The sequence below is a fragment of the Folsomia candida genome, unplaced genomic scaffold, assembly GCF_002217175.1.
Source record: "Folsomia candida strain VU population unplaced genomic scaffold, ASM221717v1 Fcan01_Sc002, whole genome shotgun sequence".
Classification (NCBI taxonomy): Eukaryota; Metazoa; Arthropoda; class Collembola; order Entomobryomorpha; family Isotomidae; genus Folsomia; species Folsomia candida.
In genome coordinates this window covers 1249124-1269882 of record NW_019091194.1, presented here as the reverse complement: position 1 = coordinate 1269882, position 20759 = coordinate 1249124, and the positions used below count along the sequence as shown (strand labels likewise).

Sequence of the window (20759 nt, the reverse complement as noted above, 5' to 3'; positions counted from 1 at the left end):
TTTTGTTTTCAAATTTTTGCTATTTTTTGGTAATTTGTCCAGTTTTCAATTTGTGCAATTATATATTTCCTATGCAAAAATTTTGCAACATCTACAAAGTTATACCTTACTTAACTCTCTTCTTCCATCTTCTTCCTACGCATTGGTTTAAAAGTGAAGGTGAAATGCAACTACATAAGTTTAAATATTTACCCAAGAATATTATGAAATATGTAAAAGTATGAAGAAACACAGCCCCCATCAGCTTACAACTGGGATAATGGAAGTCAAAGGGATAAAGAAGGATTAAGCTTCCTGGATTTGGGAGACTTTCAACTATTTGGATAAACCTGTTTTTTAGAATTTTGCTAAATTCGTCGTTTTAGGCTTAGTCTGGCCGGGTTTTTTGTTTACGTACTTATCGTGTTTAATCATTTAGGAAAATATGACACTAATCCAGTCTATATTTTTGTATTTAAGGGGATACAACTTGTTTGAATATTTAATTAATAAGCCGTATTATCGAAACAGACGTACTTAAAATAGCGTCGCAGATGGTACTTAAATTCGACATGTAGCAAAATAGGTACGATTTCTGTATGTTCATATGTCTATTTTCCCTCTATTTTGGCGTAATTCCTTCCTCATTAAATTATGCATGACGAAAGAGGTTATTTAAAGCTGATGGGAATTTGCATTAAAAGAAGGACAGGGATTTTATTCCGCCCTACAAACCGGAAAGGTAAGGCGAATCTCTTTTAGAAATACGCACAACGAGCTTACACACGTGTTCACCTGGTCTAGTTTTGTTATCCATTTGGCTTTTAAATAGATTTCCGGTAAAATTGTAAGCCCCTTAATTTTGTACATGTGTAAGTATTTTTGGTTGTTTCTATTTCAAAATAGGTTCAGCATAAGTTTGTAGGAATATTTTTCTGCGTGTTTTCATACTGTAATTTTGTATAATTTTGATCTGGTTTATTTTTGCACTAGCAGTAATACATAGGTATACAAATTATTATAACTGTGTTCTGGATGGTTAAAAATTTGTGCAATAAACGACCAATCGTTGGATAGCAATACTTCTTCAGTTAAATAAGTCAGCAGATTGATAATGATTCGGCAGGATATACAGATTAGATGTCAAATAATTTTGTATACAGGCTTTTTCATGCATGTAAAAGCAGAAAATCTGTCCCATAGTGCGTAAGAAATAGACCTAGATTCTGCACGTAAATAATTATCGTATACCTAATTCTACAAATTGTTACAACATCGTCACTATATTTTGAGCTCATAATTCAGCAAACTTACATTGTCCTACATTCACTCCGTAACTAAATATTTTGTTTCCTGATACAACATAACCTTTTAACCGAGATTCTCTCCCAGATGAATTCAATTTCATTTCATCACTTATTTCTTCCACTCTTTCCGTATGTCATCCCATACTTTCAGAAACTTTTTATTTTTATTCTCCCTCCATTCTAAAGTTTCCTTGTTTTATTTTATTTTACACAAATCCATCCCTATTCCGGTCCAATCCTTACGAGTCCCAAGTAAAAAAAAAGGTTGAACTGAATCCAGGCCGATGAATGGACACACGTATAAGGTGACATTCTCTATTTAAATTCTTTTGATTTTTTTTCTTCTCTCGTGTGGATCCGGCAGCTGGTTGGTCGGTGAGTCAAAGTGTGGAGGAAGAAGTGAAAGTTGTCTTTGTCGAGGGAAAGCAGTCATCCTTTTGTCTTATTGTGTGTGTGAAAGTCCCTTTCGTGGAAATATTTCGCCAAGTTTTTGTATTGTAGGAGAAGAAAACTTCTTTTATTGTCGGGACCGTGGAGTTGGGTCGGCGGAGGGCATTCAAATCAAATCGTAGGCAATTTATTTGTCCTACAGTGCTCATCCTGGTGAGGAATGACAAGAATGTGATGTGAAATTGGAATGCAAAGGAACGAGAGAAAGAAGACGACCTCTTTCTTTGGATTATTGTAAATGTGTGAAGATGATCTTGATCATGATGAGGTGAAAGTTTTGAAGGAGGGCTCGGTTCAGTTGGGATATGTGATTGTATATTGTCTAGTTAGATGGGCAAAATTAAATAAAGACTGATAATACTTTTACTAAGAACGTTTCAGGAGACATTGGTGTTGTTGAGTCATATTTATAAATAGCTTATCAATATGCACATGATAACACATATCGCAATTACGTCATGTTTTTGCACATGGTATCACATATTGAAATTACGTCAGCGCATGATAACACATTATACGTTGAGTTATCATTACAGTAATCAACTGTGGAATATTTTGCAATAAAATAAATGCAACCTTATTCGACGCATAGAGTATATCATGGATTTATGGTCCAGTGGTTTGCGTCAGGGTGATTTTGGGGAATCCAGGATCCATTCCTACCGTCCTTTCTTTTTGCAATTTTCCGTACTGCAAAATGTCCAAAGTAGACATGGTCCCCCGGCACCGGACAACATGGGCGACGCTCCACTATGAGGAGAGCGATGGATGACCAAAAGCCGACCAGCAGAGCTGGCCATTTTGGATGATACTCTCTGCCACTCTAGCTTACTTGCAATGGCCATAATGCTTATATTAAAAACAATGCGTAGAAAAAAAGCGTCAGTATAAACAGCATTTAAATCATTAGCGATATTAACATGGAGGGCGGTGACAATCCAATGTACGACGGTGAAGGCTGTCCCAGAGAACAACCATGGTTTAACAAAGGTGACGATCCTCCCACACAATTTATAAACAGAATAATTGGTTACATGGTGCACGGGGCTGAGAATGAAGTGGATTGTGCCTGGTGCACCGTAGCAGGGGCGTCATTCAGCATTGTGGCTGATGTCTTGAAATCGACGTATGCTTTCTCCTATACGGATACATTGAAATATTCAATCCAAAAAGTATGCAGGGACCTTAATGAGAATCAAGTATTACGACTCTGCCAGGTGGCCGGATTCGCAAACTGCGAACTTGTCTATGTAGAAAATGCCACGTTGTTGATGGATACGCTTCGAAAATGTGTACCACCAGGTTATCGGTATCGATGGTTTATCCTTATGAGATTGTGGAACAAAAAAAAATGTGGACATGTTGAACTACTACTCATCGACAGGGATAACATTGATCACCGGTTAGTTGATTTTCAACAACCACCCAATTCAGAAGGAAGAATAAAGACGGACCTTGACCAACTTGAAGGCTATCCATATTGCATTATTGGGTGGGGCCCTTCCTCTGTGAGGTAGAAATTAAATCATATTTTGACTAATATTTTTATTTTTTTATCCCAATAAAATTATTATTTTGACCAACGTCACATATTTATTTTGTTGCAATCACTTTGCATTTAGCTGCGCAATTGTCAGACCGGCGAAGAAAATAATTCTTGACATATTCCTCACCAGGAATGTGTACATATAGTAGGAAATAGGAGCAATAATCTTTATTTTTTGGAAACCATCAGGAAGTCGACCTCTTTCTTAGATTCTTGTAAATGTGTGAAGTTGAACTTGATCATTATGAGGTGAAACTTCTAAAAGAGTACTCGGTTCAATTGGTATGTCTAGATGGGGCAAATTAGATAAAGGATAGCTGTAATAATACTTTCACTAACAAAAACGTTTCAGGAAAAGTTGGTAAACATTTTGTTAAGGAAGAAACGTTAGGAAACGTTTTGTTTGGAAGGAAACGATTTATTTTTAAGGAAACGTTTTATTGAGTCAATACTTATGGCTTAAAATGGCTTATCAATATGCACATGAGAACACATATTGTAGTTGCGTCATGTCTTTGCACATATTATCACACATTGACGTCAGGAATGTACGTACGTACATTGAATTATCTTCACAGTAATCAACTGTGGAATGCTATGAGATAAGATAAATACAACTTTATTACAAAAATATTGTAATTTTCATCTTTAAACTTTCTCCTTTTCAGCAGTGGCTCAAATTCTGGTCTATAATGGCTTCCTAAGCATTTCCTATTCTTCTTAAAGTTGCAAGAAATACTTCAAACGGCGACTTTTCAAACGCACTTTGCAACCAAAGCTTTAAGTATTTCTGGAAATAACTAAGCCAAACTTGACAAGTTGCAACCGACCGACTAAGCAAGTGAAATTAGCTCAATAATAAGATGACAGGAATGTGCTACTCGCTTATTCCCACGAGTGAGCTGGGTTTCTTCAGATCCGCTTATCTCTCAAACCAGGAAGGTTTATACTTACTAATTAAATTTACAAATTCTAATGTGTAAAATTAAACAGCGGTTGTTCCTCTATTTCAGGAAACATTGAAATTTCCATTTACAAATAAACTGGCAAATCTCTCATAAATGGCCCCACCCACCCAACCAAGTACTCCTAACTTGATTGCACCCAAATTACGAAAAAATCTCTGAAATTTACCCACATCCAATATTCGCCCAACTACATAAAAAATATCGTTCCTAAGTGAAATCTAAATCAGATCCGAAACGAAATAATATGGGTTCTGCCCAGAAAATAGCTGAACCAGAAACCAGAAACTGGATGGCAAGTCAAGTGGATGAAACTACTTCAAAATACGACTTGACTCTTTCACTTGATCACAAAATCAATACCATTGCTGGGTTTTCTCATCCACCCGAAAGAAGAAACTGTACAGTATATACACTGTCATAAATACCATTATTCTCTCTCCCTGCAGAAAATGATGCTCATCTTCGTGAAAGCGAAAGTGCGAAACTTGGCTCATTTCCGTGCAAATAAATTTTTAAGAGGGATTCATCCACCCTTTTTTACGCCGTGTCCTTTGTATTGTTCTCATTTTTGCAAGGGTTTTATTGAAACAAGAAAGCAAAAGGAGGGATACATAAGTGCGAGATGATCAACGATTGACCCATTTAAAGCTGCTCCCTGCTGGGTATGTGGTCTGGTTAGTGTCATGTCGTAAGTTGTCATCATGCTGGACTGAAACCGGCCAACCTTTCCTGAATTATTTATGAATTGGTGACATTTCTTGTACTATTTTTTTTCGAAGGAGAGGAAATAAATGTCAAGTGTGAGAGGGAATGGATGACCTGGAAGGCTGGCAAATGTTAGAGCATGGATGAATTTTTTTATCCTCCGCTTGCAATGAACCTGCTAAAATGTAAAACTAATTAACAAATATTAAAATTTTCTGTAAAGGGCGCTGTCATTCAAAAAAAATACGAATTTATTTTTAAAAAATTCTCGTTTTTTCATCCATTCAACTAAATTTTACTTGTTTGTCTATTCAGTTTCCCAACGTAAATCAAAATATCATCACGATGAGGCGTTGTGCATGATTATTAGATTCGTTAATAATCACCCCACCCACATCACCAGCACCTCGCTAATTGCATCTCGACCAAGCCAACCATTCATTCATTACGAGCCCAAAACCAAACCAAACCACCACCACGACGAAGAACCAAACACTAATTAATGCCAGACCGGAATTACTCACCCTTTTCCTTTCAAACATTAATGATTATTATCTTGGCAGTGGTGGTGAGAACTTTACACATTTTATGAACATTTTCACCTCCTCCTCCCCGTGATGCTTCCGACTTTCTCTAAATACTTATTTGGATGATGAAGTATCTATATCGTATGTAGTATAAGTTGTTGATGATTATTGTGAGGAACGACCAATTTCGAATCCCGACACGATATTCTAGCCTTGTTTTCTCTTGTTTTATTAAGTAGCTTGAGCTACTTTATGTGAAGACTTTGTCTGTCCGTCCGCCTGTCTGTCTGTCAGCAAGATAACGAGAGAACGGATTGAGATAATCAAAATCGGTTTAGGGCATGATACATATGACCCTTGGGGGAGGATCGTGTCAAATTTTGGGGTCAATAGGACCACTCCCCCTCAAGGGAAGGGGGTGTGGTTGGGGAAAATGTGATTTTTACTAAAATTTTATGAAATACAGTGAAATTCAATGTTCTCGTGATATTGTGCGAGTGGTTGGGGTGAAAAGTGAGTCTGAAGCTACTTTTTTACGCTCGTTTATTTGCTAACATAACAAGGCGTGATGTAAAATGAAATTCGTGTATGTGATCCGTGATGCTACGTAATGAGGCTCAGAGTTTGGCACGGTGACAATAATTTTGGCATGGCGTGGCTCTTGACAATTCCAACGAGGCCTGACAATGTTTGGAATAAATACGTATGTACATAAGCACATACGTGCTCCCGAAATCAGTACGCGATGATTGGCTCCATTACGGGAATGCGACACACGGAGGAGAAAGTGAACCTAATAATTAGACTACTTTTTTGACGTTGGTTGCCAAAAAATCGTCCAATTTGGAGAGTTATTATTTCATATTTTTTTTCTTACCGAGTGGGGAAGAAGAACACGATGTGTCATGATTTTTTTTATTGTGAGAGAAAGAATTGGGTTTTTTAAGTAAGGAAAGTGAAAGAAGTTTAGTATCGTTAGGCTGATGGGAGGATGTATTTTATGACACGTTTCTCATCCATGTCACCCACGGGATGAAATGAGAGTAAGTTATGTAGGTTACTAAAAGTATGAGTATCTTTGAAAGATAAGGTGTTATTAATTTGTAAAATTCATGCTATGTTTGTAGTTGGGGTTAATTTGAAGATTAATTAAGGATTGCATTCGGGATATAAGTAAAGTTGATCTCATTACATTAAGGACGACAATTGTCATTGTTAAAGTTGGATAATTTATATGAACATGTGAAATTTCTGCTTAATTGTTCAATTAATTTTAAAATTGGGACAATTATGCGCCGGTCTTATAATTTCGGAGATGACAATAAATATCGTTAACAAGCTTCAGGTGTATTCCACTGGATCTATTAATTTCATGCCAAATACCTGCAGCGTTGTTTAACGAGTGTAGGGTTAGCATGCTGCATATGATTACTTACTTAAAACAGCATGTAGTAAATACATAATTGGGTATGACGGAGATTAAGCCGTTTAGACAAGGAATGATACATATAAATGACAAATTTGCTAGGTTGGTGATCTCGGCAAAAATTAATTGTTGTTCTGCAGAATCACCAATTATATAAGCTAAATTTGTAGTCTGAAGAATAAAGTAAAGATGAACAAATCTATACAAAAATGTATACAATACAGCCAATCCAGAGAATATATTTAGGAACAATGACCCAGCTCGAGTAATGTACAAAATTTGTTAGTTGTGGGTGGCGAATTGGTATTTGTGGCTGGCTTGCTCTTTAGTCGCACAGAAGGCCAGATGTCCTGTCCATGCAATACAAAACGACCAGGCAATAAATCTTGCTTGGAGAACAACTTGGGTAAAAGTGTCAAATTGGTTGTGTAGAGCGACAAATAGTTCCGATACAGTCGTTTTATCCTAGTTTTACAAGAACTGGAAAGACTTTTAATTTTAAGAGAACGTGTCAATCAATCTTAAAAATTCATTAATTATCTAAACGTTTTAAAATATTTGGTTCCGACGTCCAAAATAACCAATTAAAAATTAAACACCAAATTTTACGTAATTTTCTAATCCCTTCAGAAATCATGTAATAACAAAATCATCCAAATCAACCAATCACTTGAAAAATTTCTACAAAAAAAAACTTCAGAAATTTCCCCCACAATTACAAATTTTTTCCCAAATATCCTATAGTAAAAATCAATCTCCTACATTTAATCTTTCTCCCACGACCAGAAGATACCCTGCCCAAATCATGTACATACTTTCTCCTCCTCTCACAAACCACACACGATGCGTAGTCGGAGAAAGTAAAGTAAAGTAAAATAAAGTGGAGTGAATAATGGATGAAGAGAGAAGAATCCAGTAGGAAGGAAGGAAGCAAGTAATTCTAATGTTTCTGGCGGATCCTATTCATCCCAAACTTCTCTCCTCTTTCCCATTCCAGCCTGTGAAAACAATGGAAATAGAGCAAGAAAACAATGCGATTATATAACTACATATACACACGATAAGCACAATGAGTCTCTCCACGAAATAACCATCTCTACTTTCTCTCCTCTCCGACAATTCAAACAATTTCGGCACATCACTCTCCTCTCCTTAATTCCTTTTTCCTCAGTACGTGTACAACTCGAAGAAGTAGTTCTAGTAATCTCAAGGTGAAGATCGAGGGAATTTCCGGTCCTGTTGTGTTCAGTGGAGTGGAGGAGAAAAGTGTGTGAATGGACGGACGGATGGATTTCACATGTCATTTTTCACCTTGCTCCTTTATTTTCTCCGACACCTAGGAAGAGCAGTGGCCGCGGAAGCGGTGGGGACATTACCATTGTAGGATGGGGGAGGGAAGGGTTTGTATAAGATGGGCAGATGATGGGGGCATCGAATCACCGTGGGGACATTGTCCCTCTGTTCCGCGGCCACTGCTACAGACCGACCAGCCATCGACACCTATCCAGCTCTCAGAATGGGGAAAGTAATTGAATGGATGACGAGGCGGAAAAAAAAGAGAAAAAGAGATGAACAAAGGGCAGCCGGAGCTGTTAATTCCTTCCGATGAAGTTAAGTCATCCAAACCCCAGAAAAATTCTGGACTGGCCGCTCTGGGAGAAAGTGGACGTGGATGTGAAAGTGAAAGTGAGTGAACGATGAAAATAGTGATAATCCAGTAGTCTATTCATGGGTCGATAAGATAGTGGACTAGGCTAAGACGTCAGGCGAGACATGGGGAAGAAAACCCATTATTTCTGCACGATTGGGCAGATAAGATGAGTTAATTTGTAAAATAAATTTGAATTTATGACAGAAAATTGGAAAATGAAGGGGAATGTGGGGTGGGAAAAGGTGTCAAAATTTGATATTTATGTATGTATAACGTACTTGGTGCAGAGAGATGACGGGAAAAGTTGGGTTCGGAAATTTGGCAGCGTTTGGGGAATCTGGGCTGTTTAAAAGGTTAGATTTCCTAGAAATCGGGCAGTATTTGGGAGGAAATAGGTTTATCGGAATGTTGCTACAGTTTATATAAGCAGCTAAGGTTTAAATTATGGGCTTGGATAGATTGACCTTGGTTGCATTTTCGTAAATAATGATGCAAACTAGCAATATGAACTATCTTACGATCTCAATCCTATAAATTTGCTGTGTGATTACGACTAAACAAATTTCTGAGAATATTTCCTCGACTAAAAAACTGTATGTTTTTCTTTGAGAAAATTATAAACGAAAACTGAATATTTCCTCAACTAAATTACACTAATCAGAAACCGTATGTTTTTTTTTTCTTTTCAAAAATCATAACTGAAAACTCAGGATGAAACGAACTCTCAAATTCGCATGCTAATTACGCCCATCTCCCGTCATCCCTTATATCTCACAAAATTATTATTTTTAGCTAATGCCGCCATCCTATCAAATTCCGCAATCAGGAAATCGGATAAAAACCCAACGTTTCTTCATCCACTTGTCTTTCTCCGACTTTCTCCTCATTCCGTCTCACTCCTCTTTCTCTCTTCTTCTCAAAAGCACTCCAATCAAATCAAACAAAGCCGATTGTAGTGGTGGTTGTACGACTGGTCTGATGAATGAAATACTTTCTCCTTCATCGCTAGCTCTTTCTTTCTTTATCCGACGAGACGAGTTGCACATGATTCAGAAGGAATTTCATTTTTGTCTCAAGAACGAAACTCAAAGTCTCAATCAATTACGGGAAAACGGGACTGATTCCGACGAATTATATTATTAGATCGAGAACGAGAAGTGATGAAGAAAAGAACGAGTTGAGTCCTCGTCGCAGTACGGCTTTCTTTCTTTCTTTCTCGTAATCTTAATTGCTCACCATGGATGGGATGGATTCCTTTCCGCTCTTTTGTCGCAATTTATTTCGCCAGAAGAAGAAGAGCAGGATAAGGATTACGAGGAAGAAAGGAGGAAGGAAGGAAGAAATGCTTCCTTTCTTCTTTATGCAGTGGAGAAGATGGACTTGAAGTGGGACTGGATTAAATTGGGATGGGTGCGTGCGTGCGTGTGTGAGAGATTAAATAAGAAGTGGGAGAATAAAAAAGGAGAGAATTATTTATTTATCACGGGAGAGAATGAAGGTAGGAAAATTCTTGGGTAATTTTATAACAAGGGAACAAAAATTAGGAAAGAGGGACCGAATGATAATAGTAATAATTCGTCAATTTTGTACTCTCAGAAATTTAAGGAGGTATAACATAAAAGTGGAAAATTCGTGTATAATTTTGCAACACGGGAACAAAAATTGGCAAAGAGTGACCAAATAATTTCTTAATTTTATACTCTCAAAAAATTAAAAGGGTCCAACATAAAACTTGTTTCTTGAAATTGGCACGAAATTCGCGGAATGATCCACTCCTCAGTTAATTATATACTACATTCCCTTCTATTTAAGTATCTCCCTCTGCTCCCACTAGAAATAAAGGTGTCATCACCATCATCACCTCGTTGTCACCTATTGTCATCGTGTCCATCTCTCTAATTTTCTATACTCGTTCCTCTCCAGAGACTGAAAAGATACACTACATAAAATCCGTTGGAAACATTCACCAAAATTTCCAAAAGCAGTTTCTCCTCCCTTCTCAAAGATTTCATTACACAATGAATGAAATGACGATGCCCAGAAGGAGTCATCTCTGTCGGCTGAAGAGGGAATGATCTCACATTCGTCCCCCTCCTTCTGGACTCATCTGTCCCATTATCCTCACCCAATTTACTTGACGGACCCTTTTACAACGGATTCATCCAGTATTTCATTTTCGTCTTCGAGTTCCCCTTAAATCCTGACTATGTCAAAAGATTTCCTGGTGGCAGGCGACCTTATTTATGTCTGGGTTTTATCGGAGGGGAGACGAATAATAAGACAGAGAAATAAGCAAGTAGGGGACGCATAAGAATGCGTGTGTTCAGCAGTTGGACAAACAAATGGGGATAAAGAGGAACAAATAATGCATGAGATTTTGTGGTTTTGGTTTATCTGCAGGAAGGAAAAAGGGTGAGAGAAGATGACCACAAGGATGGCGGATAAATATTTATTTGATTTCTGGATAAAATTTTAGTAAATAAATTTCTAGATTTACTAGAAAACTTGGAAATTTTGAAGGAGAAAATATGTAGTTTTTGCACAATAATAGTGCGCTAGTTCGAAATAGTGCATAAATTTTGAAAATATTTTCGATTGATCAATCAACACATCCGAATCAAGTACCTACCTTTTCATTTATTTACTAAAACCTGACAAGTTTTTATATCGACGTTTCCCTTAACCATTTATTTTGGTTATTTACTTATTAATTTAATAACTTATTAAAAAAAGTGTTCAATATCGAGTGACAATGTTAACACCAAATATATAATTTCAGTCGCTTTTTGGGGGAGTTTGCAGCAATACTATTTAGCAGCGGTATGATTTTTACAAAAAAGTACAATAAAGTAAGGTCATGACTAACAAGATTAACTTATGGTTAACTGTAGAAAATTTATGGTTAAATTTTTGATTAATTGTAAGCTCTGTAATTTATCATATATATAAATATAAATAAATATTTTGATACTTTTTTTAACAGGCAGAGTTGAACACAACTTCAGCCAGACCTTTCATATTTTAAATAAGTTCACACTGCTCAAAATTTATACAATGGCGTCATCCTCACTCTAAAATTCGTAGATAATTATCGAACAAACTTTTAAACACGTACATCCATATTTCCACGTATGCATCCTGCTAATTCTCTTAAAAATTGATCAAACACACACATTTCTCCGCCTACACTCAAAATTTTCCCCTATTTAACACGGAATAAAAACCACTTTGAATACAAATTTGCACAACATTGCTTTTGCTTTGTTTCCCGTGTACACCATTTTCTCATCTGAATAAGTTCCCTTCCCTCGCCCCATTCTCTCTCATCCTCTTTGTACCTTATCTTATCTTATCTTCTCCCTTTGAGTTATTAAAGCCCTCTTGAAAATCAGGCGATGAGGATGAAAGGGAGCGTGAGACTTTCTCCCCCACTTTCTCTCTCCCATACAGCAAACGAGACACATTTCTCATCTCTCTCTTTTCTGCCCAATAAACTCCCATCATTGCTGCTTTGTTGCTGCATTTTATTTTCATATTTCTCTTCCCCACACATTGATGCACATTCAGCCTTTTCCTATCTCTTTTTATGGACGAGAAACACTTTCAAGATCAAGATTCGTTCCGCAGATGAAGGTTGCTTCTTTCTATCGTATCGCCGATTCGTTCGAGTGGAAGAGTGGCGGATAGAGTTATTTTTTGCTGGATGCTTTGCAAGCAAAGAAATACAATAAAAATATCCAAACGGAAAAAAGACATTGGTATTGTTGCCTCTTCTTCGTGACGGAAGTACGGGGCGAAGAATGTGTCGCAATAAAAGGAGCAACCATCTACTAAAAAGGTGTCTGGGGGGCTGTTTAGTTTAGGTGAAAGTGCGTGCGTGAGAATCGTAAGTATTAAATCGGGGGGAGAGAAACTTGCTGATGTGTGTGTATGACTGCAGTGGCCGCGGAAGGGTGAGGGGACAGGGGGAAAATGTCCCCACGGGTATTTTATGTCCCCATCATGTGTCATGTAAACCCCTCCCTCCCCCATTCTACAATGTTAATATCCCCAGATGTCCCCACAGCTTCCGCGGCCACTGATGTGTGTACATACACATGCATCGTAAATTGGTGTAAGCGTGAATGTACTTTCTGTCTGGGAAGGATGGATGCAAATCACCTCAAAAAGTGCGTACGTATCGATTGGATTGACTTTCAATTTATGGGAGGAGAAAGTCAATGTCAGTCTGGCTAGCCGACCTTAACTTTGATCAAGGTTTGTTCGTGTAGGAAGAATTCCGGTGTGAAGGTGTGACGGAATGTAATGCAATCTAGGAAGAAAAAAGAACGATGTGATCCATCCTGTTTTATACGCACGGCTATTATTACATTGTCCTCGAGGAGGAGGAAGGGGGATGCAATCCAATAAATAAGCCATTTATTAACATTCCTGCTCACACTTTCACCTCCGGAATAGGATTGGTTTCGATTGAGAAAAGTTATTGGGAGATGGGTGAACCGATACTTCACCTTCGGTGGCTGACTCCATCATGCCAAGATACATGTTTACACTCTTAATAATGTGGTAGCAAAATTGTTACCAGGTATTAAAGTTATACCGGTCCGTAAAAAATTGCTAACAATATGGTCAAAATTTAATACCGAGCTATTACTACACGGTATCACTTATTAATACCAGTTTGGTAGAGTCATATATGAATACCGTACTAATTTTAACACCGAATTTCTAAGAGTATAGTTGGTAAAGATTTTCTACTCATCGGTAACATTTAATTGTCCACTAAATTCAAATTCAACACTCTGCCATGAGGAATTATAGTGCCAATTTTGCCACTAAATTTGATTCCTAGACATTTTGCACATGAAAAGTGGATTGATGAATACGTGAATCTTCCCGTCACGCTATGCACGACTGGCTGAATGGTGTGATAAATAAGGTTGGGGTTGAAAGTCGGTGTGGCGTGGCGTGTGTGGGTGTGGATGAGAAGGTGTCAAGATAAGACAAGTTGGTTACTTTCTCTCTTTTTTTAAAAAAATGAGCACTCTTTCATACCAAGTCCTCATGAACCCCTCTCCTCCTCCTCCTTCTTCGATAGCTATCTCTCTTTTCTACTCGGATGAAAGCAAAGAATGATGAAACGAGATGAAAGTATTTTTTTCTTACTCGAAATCTATCCGACATAAATAATGGATGGGAATAAATCTAATCTTATGATATCTTTGGCTGCGCGAGGGAGGTAAATACGCTGGCTGGCACTCACTCACTCACAATTCAGTGGCCGCGGAAGCCGTGGGGACATGAGGGGGCATTAACATTGTAGGATATGGGAAGAATTGGTTTATATAACATGGGCATATGTGGGGACATTGTCCCTCGGTCCACGACCTTCCGCGGCCACTGCTCACACTACCACTTTATACCTCGACGTACCAGACTATCTGATCTGGCTGGTGGGGATTATTGGGAAGAAAAAAATCTCAAGGTTGTCTGTATTACGGATTTTATTTGGGATTCCTGTCACGCGTGTAAATATCTTGTGCAATGTCGACATGTGTATTTATCTGTATGTAAGGAAAAGTATCTAACAGCCGAGGTTATCATCATGAATCGATAATAATCAAAAAGTGGTAAGTGAAGGGGATCAATGGCGGGACAGATGGTGGTGCTTCTGAGAGGACGAAAAATGAGTAAAGATTCATAATTTTTGATGCTTGCTCATCATGTCGTCATCATCTCGGGAGAAAGTGCTGACATAAGAGAAAAGCTGAGATATCTTCTTATCAAATGAGGAATTTGATAAAGTGCATCTGCCTAAAATTTTCTCGTTTTTTTTCTAAGTAAAATTATGCCTCCAGAAACCTAAATAATAATCAATTCCTACCCTCTCGATTAATTCAATTCACGGATTGATTCAGCATAAATAAAGTTACGTTGTAATCCCAGCATGGGAAAGTTTTTCGTGGAGAATGGAACACAATTTTTGTGTTTTTTCACCTTGAGGTTTGGGTTGTTTTTGGTGAGAAATGTAGCTCGAGGGAAATCATGCGAGGATCGGGTTGAGTGCCTATAAAATGAATACTTACAAGTCGTAAGTGCACCTCAACTTTGAAATTTAAAGTGACTAAGGACTCACAGACTTTCTCTCTCCGAACCAATTTCGACCTTCGGTTATGGAGTGTCTGGTACATTTCTCGGATCAACGTAATTGTTAATGCGAACGTGAACCGGGATGAGAATGTGGTGCTGACCTGATGGGAAAGTAGGGTAGCGAACGGAAAGACAGAAAGAATCCCATTAATAAATTATCGATTCGTTTGCTTACATAAGATTTTACTCCAGTTTTCTTTTTGTAGAATTACTCGTATGGGAATTTCGAGAGGGGAGCGGGGCTTTTTTCTTTGGGGTTAATGCAGGTTTAATAAGGTTTTAGATTAGATGTCAAGTTTCTCCAGGAAAAACCAATTGTGTTTGGTGGTTTTTGGTATTTTTTAAGGGGCTGATTTGCAAATATAAGTACACTCTTAGAAAACTGGTATTAAATCATTACTTAGATATATGACTCTGGTAATAAGGGGCATTACCGTTTAGTAATGTTATGGTAGTGAAAAATTTACCACTCAGAAACAAACTACTACCAGTCCGGTGGCAAGCTATTACCAAATCATTACCAATGCGGTGTCCATGTGACTATATTTAGTCACATATACACTACTAAAAATCTGATTTTTAACAGTGTAACAATCCCAACTTACATATGCACATTTGAGCAAAAAGTGATCCTACTAAAATTTCGACTTTCTCCCAGCTGGACCCCATGCACAAATTAAGTAGAGAGGAGAAAAGTGACCCCATCACTTAGCCCGGAATGGTAATGGGACGAGTAAGATGGAATAAATTGGTCCGTGAATGAGTCCCACCCACCAAAAAACCCACTTGCATTTCATTACATCACATCCCACTTATTTATTTTCGGACTCGAACGAAGTCGAAGGACATTTTCTCCACGAGGACACACATTGACATGGCTTTCTTCTTTTCTTGTCTCTGCGAGTGGGGGCAGTTAAAGGCTATCAAATGGATTTAAAAGGAGACAGCTGCCCTCCGCTGGTGAAGAAACTATTTCAATTTCCTGGAGAAATTAAGTTTCTTGTTCGCTTTCTCTCATGAGGAGCCAGGCCACCCAGCTAATTTCCTCTCGCACGTTTAAACCCCAACTTTTCCCATACATAACATTCCCCAGTAACCAACCAAGCAGACGTAATACTCTTAAGACCCACACTGTCTGCAGACAAAATACCAATACCAAGAAAAGCAACAAGGAGGAGGAAACGAGGACACAGGCGACAGAACCAATCTAGATCAAACATCAAGTCCAGTAACCTCGTTGAAAATGATGGGACTCGTTCACTGCAGAATTTTTAAAGCTGCCCGGAAATATAAAAAAGAAACTTTGAAAATTTCCTAAAATGTAATGCATTTTTAAAAAGTCAGTCGGGTGAGCAAAACTTTTCCATGAAAATTGTGCAAAACATTTGCAAATTTGAATTCTGCAACTGCTGCACTTTCCTTTTACCGAGTAAGTCAAATATATGCACAGAGACACACCTGCCACCCCCAACGAGTAACTAACTGTCTGTGTCCCATTTCAAACAGGGAACATGAAAGTATTGAAATTTGCATAAAATCAAAAGTCAACATTTTCCTCTTTCTCCTTAGATCAAGTTACGTATGTATTATGATTAAAGGAAAATTCGCACAAGCAGAACCAACCATGAAATCCCATCGGACAGCAAGTTGAAATTTTACTTTCACTTTTATCATATCATTTGAATTTCAGTGTGTCGCAAGGGAGAAAATATTGCGTAGTTGCATACATAATAATGAAGGTTTCTCACTTATACGTACCTACATATATATTCCAGTGGTACTTATATATCAGTGGCCGCGGAAGCTGTGGGGACATTAACATTGTAGGATGGGGGGAGGGCGGGGTTTATATAACATGGGCAGATGATACGGATATCGAACAACCGTGGGGACATTGTCCCACCCTTCCGCGGCCACTGGTACTTGTGACCAGGTCGATAAAATAAATGGAATTCAGAAACTACTTACTTAGCCCAATTAAATTAGGTGAAATGAAAATGAAAACTATAAACAGTTCGACTATACGCTTTCACTTTCACTTTCTCACCTTTCCCGACTTTCTCCGTGTGCAAGGTAAGTAAGTAGGAGTGTGTTTTAAGGATTATTATTTTAAATTCAAGGGTCTCCCACTCGAGACTACTTGACTTTTGGAGGTGGCGGCGGCGGCGGAGAGTGAAAGCCACTCAAACGTGAAAGGTGGAGAGGTTGTCATCCTCTTATGTGAATAAATTGGATGGACATGCAGATTTCTCGGGAGAGGGTTATATAAGGTATGTATTCGTGCTTTCACGGGAGCTTTCACCATGTCAGAGAGATAAATTGCGTATTAATTTAGAGAAAATAAGTAAATTTCCATATTTCACTTTAGTTGTTCGTTAATACGATGTATTTACATCGGGAGTGAATTTAAAGCAGGAATTAACCATGGTTGTGATTTCATTATCAACCTAATTTAACTTTTATTATACGCTACGATCAAATTTTTGTGAAATGGATCCAAATCTGCACAATTTTTTTTTTCAAAATTTTGAAGATGTATTTTTAACTACATTGTTCACCTGTACTAAAATCATTCCTACACATTTACTCACATATTAAGACGACACTATCCCCGCACCCCCACGGGCAGGCAAACCTACACAGCTAAAAAAAGCATCATCCTCGTTGTAAAGTCAGCTCAAAGATTTCTTTTTTCCAAAAAACTAAAACTTTAACTTTCTCTCTTTCTCCATCCCGTAAGCCTCAAGGTGTTAAGTAAGCACTCGCTCACTCCACCACTTACTCCTTAAAGTGATCTCTGTCCAAATTTCTGGAAGAAAAAAAAATCTTTCTCTTTTTCACATCCATACATATTACATCCTTGTGAAGCACTATAATAAAATCTGCACCGCCACCAAGTATTGCAACACCTCGTGCCAACATATTATATGTGCCTGGTTTAGTTTAGCGAAGCAGTGGCCGCGGAAGCTGGAGGGGACAGAGGGACAATGTCCCCACGATTGTTCGATGTCCTCATCATCTACATATACCCATGTTGTATAAACATACATGTTCACATTCATTCATTTAATGATGAATGAATAAATTATTCATTCAACATTCAAAAATTGAATGAATATTGAATGAATATTTTATTCTGATTTTGTAGTAAATAAATATCGAATAAATATCTATTCAATTCGTGTGAATGAATAATGAATGAATATTTTTTTCATGGTTAATTTTTTGCTCAATGCTTAATACAGTAGGGCAAGTTGAGAAATTCATCTAATGCTGTGAATTTTTAATAAAATGAATAAATGTTGAATAATTAATGAATATTTTTTTTACAAATTACGAAATATTTTTTGAGCATGTATGTATATAAACCCTTCCCTCCCCCATCCTACAATGTTAATGTCCCCACAGCTTCCGCGGCAACTGTAGCGCACATTCTTTTCCTTCCTCCACCTCCTCCCTTTATTTCCCCACGGCTTCAAACTCAATTTTCAAAGTTTGGCGGAATGCAAACTTAAAACCGAGTTAAAGCCGGGAGAGTTTGAAAAGATTCCGAAATCTGGAAATTATGCGGCATTCATTCATTCATACTTGGCTGGTTTGATGGATGAGGTTTCGTCCTGTGGTCCAACAACTTTACTTACTTAATAACTTTGGGGCATAAAGTCAACCAAAACTTTTGTTGTGTGAATTCTTCCTTAAAATTCATGGGGCAGCTTATCCCCAGTCATAAAAATTTGCAAACACCAAGATTGTCTGGAATTTACAGGAATTTCAGACAACTCTTACATAATTCTGGGACGAAAAAAAGAATACTATTTTTGGACAAGTTATTATTATTTTTTCCGTGGTGGAGACTTTCCCTCCTGAAAAAAAGAGATGAGATGAGATTCATGCCACGAGGACAAAGGTTAATAACAATTTGTATTTGGAGAGTGGACAAGGCCATATTTTATGAGGATGGAGGACAAGCAGGAAAAAAAATCGAGAGCATGATCAAAGGACAAGAAATCTCCATCGATTTGTCTCCCAGGCTGGAAATGTCGACCAAAAGTCATCCAATCACTTGCTTTCTGTGTATTTATCGCTGCTGAGATTGAGCTTTTGTCAGAGTCAAGAGGGGGGCTCAGAGGAGATCAAAAAATTGAGAGAAAAGAAAAAAACACGAGGACAGGACACCCTTGTTTTCGAAGGAAGAACAATAGAATATTTCTGTTTATTTTGTACAGTAACAATTTTTTTAGTCGTAAGTAATTTCAAAAGTCAGCTCTTTTACTCTGGTTCTGGTGCTTTTTATTAGTTGAACTATTCTTCTTCTTATTTTTTTTTAGATGTCAAGCATAATACGAAATGTGCTGTGGTATTTCGTCGTAAAATGGGATCGTTGTTGTTACGTTTCGGTGTTGTCGGGATGACATTTCATTTGACTTGACTTTTTCTATAAGGGAAGAGGGACGACGACACACAGTGGCCGCGGAAGCCGTGGCGACATCTGGGGACATTAACATTGTAGGATGGGGGAGGGACGGGTTTATATAAGATGGGGAGATGATGCGGACATCGAATAACCGTGGGGACATTGTCCCTCTGTTCCGCGGCCACTGACGGCACATATACGTAACTCGTTGTGGTGGTAGCTAGTCAGTCATTTGCAGGACAGGACGAAATTCCACGCGTCTCGAGAATCAGAGCAGAACAACATTTGGACAAAAATGTACGTACTGGAGGAGAAAAACCTATCCAGATAGTATTGGAATCTAGAAAACTTTCTCCTCCTCTCCTGCATGCTCAACAGTTTATATCGGCAATAAAAAAGGATCACGAGAAGAAATGTCCGAAAAGCTGATGATTTTTCGCCACTGAAAGTCACATGGCGATCTCATCCTCGTAAAATAAAGGCAAAGTGCTATTGTTTCCGTATATTGCAAATCTCCTCCTCGAAAAAAAGGCCAATAAGCCATCATGTATGTCACTGGTGGATGGGAAAGGGTAAAAATGTGCACATATATTTTCCACCCATATTGAAATGTGAAATATCTTCCATAAAATTGTCCCCATTTCCCATTTGATTTCTACTTTGAGCAAGATTTTTTATGAGAGCCAAATATGTACGACCACACCACAAATGTGCGTTTTCATTAATCCTTTTAATGCATCCTTTATGGCATATTCTTTCCCTGGTTGCATGTCATACGTCAGTTTGTCTCTGAAGTATTGGGTGGAACGATGCAACATCACGTCCACAGTGGCATTATTACTATTGAAGCACTCAACTGCCTCTGCGAGGATGATGATAACTCTCAAATGTCGCTATGTAGGCAAATCAAATCCTGCATAAATAAAACAAAGTGTCCCCGACCAGACCAGACCAAAACCAAAACCAAACAGAGAGAGAGAGACAGCCGACTTTGGAGAAAATCAGGAGAGAAAAGTTGTCCAAAGTTGTAGGATAGGAAGTGAAAGTCATAAAATGTGTATGTATGTATGCCTGGCATTCTTACGTCTCGTGCATGCAAACTTACCAGTGGCCGCGGAAGCTGTGGGGACATTAGCATGCATTGTGAGATGGGGGAGGGCGAGGTTTATATAAGATGGGGAGATGATGCGGACATCGAATAACCGTGCATGGGGACATTGTTCCGCGGTCACTGCAAACTCACCACGAGTAAAACCTGGCTGGCCTGGCTACATGCATATATTTGATTATTGAGCATTGAATTACGACGAGCAGGCAGTACTGCTACTACTAAACTGGTAGTGCTAATACTATTTACTACCAACTCCTGCTAGTGAAATGGACGAAACAGAGATTTATGGCTTTGTCTACGAGAGGATTACTTTACGGCGGTCATTTATTTTGGTTCGTTTGTTCTTCCTCGCTTGGGTTTTGATCACGTCATGAAATCACGTTATTTTCTTTCATGGCTTCCCTCGTGCTTGGTCTCTTTCATCATTTTATTATTTGCTGGAATGATGACAAGACATGTCTGTCACTTGCCAGGCTGCGAGAGCACGAGGACCGGTTTAATGTAGAGTTTGGTTTCGGTACAAAT

At 38.2% G+C, this 20759-nt stretch overlaps 1 protein-coding gene and 2 long non-coding RNA genes across 6 annotated transcripts in view; 2 read left to right on the top strand and 1 right to left on the bottom strand.

The window, feature by feature from the left end:
• LOC110843780 (follistatin-related protein 5) overlaps positions 1-20759 on the bottom strand; it is a 114710-nt gene that overhangs the window by 75454 nt on the left and 18497 nt on the right. The gene's annotated exons all lie outside the window — the stretch shown is intronic.
• On the top strand, positions 1306-2119 carry LOC118434500. Its single transcript, XR_004834084.1, has 2 exons — positions 1306-1591; positions 1788-2119. It is a non-coding gene; the product is annotated as an uncharacterized LOC118434500 (long non-coding RNA).
• On the top strand, positions 3070-6826 carry LOC110844712. Of its 4 annotated transcripts, none has more exons than XR_004834083.1 (4): positions 3094-3249; positions 3951-4224; positions 4296-4938; positions 5030-6826. It is a non-coding gene; the product is annotated as an uncharacterized LOC110844712 (long non-coding RNA). The 4 variants fall into 4 exon arrangements; XR_002547455.2 differs by having other exon boundaries at positions 4296-5140; positions 5271-6826; XR_002547456.2 differs by having other exon boundaries at positions 3070-3249; positions 3954-4224; positions 4296-6824.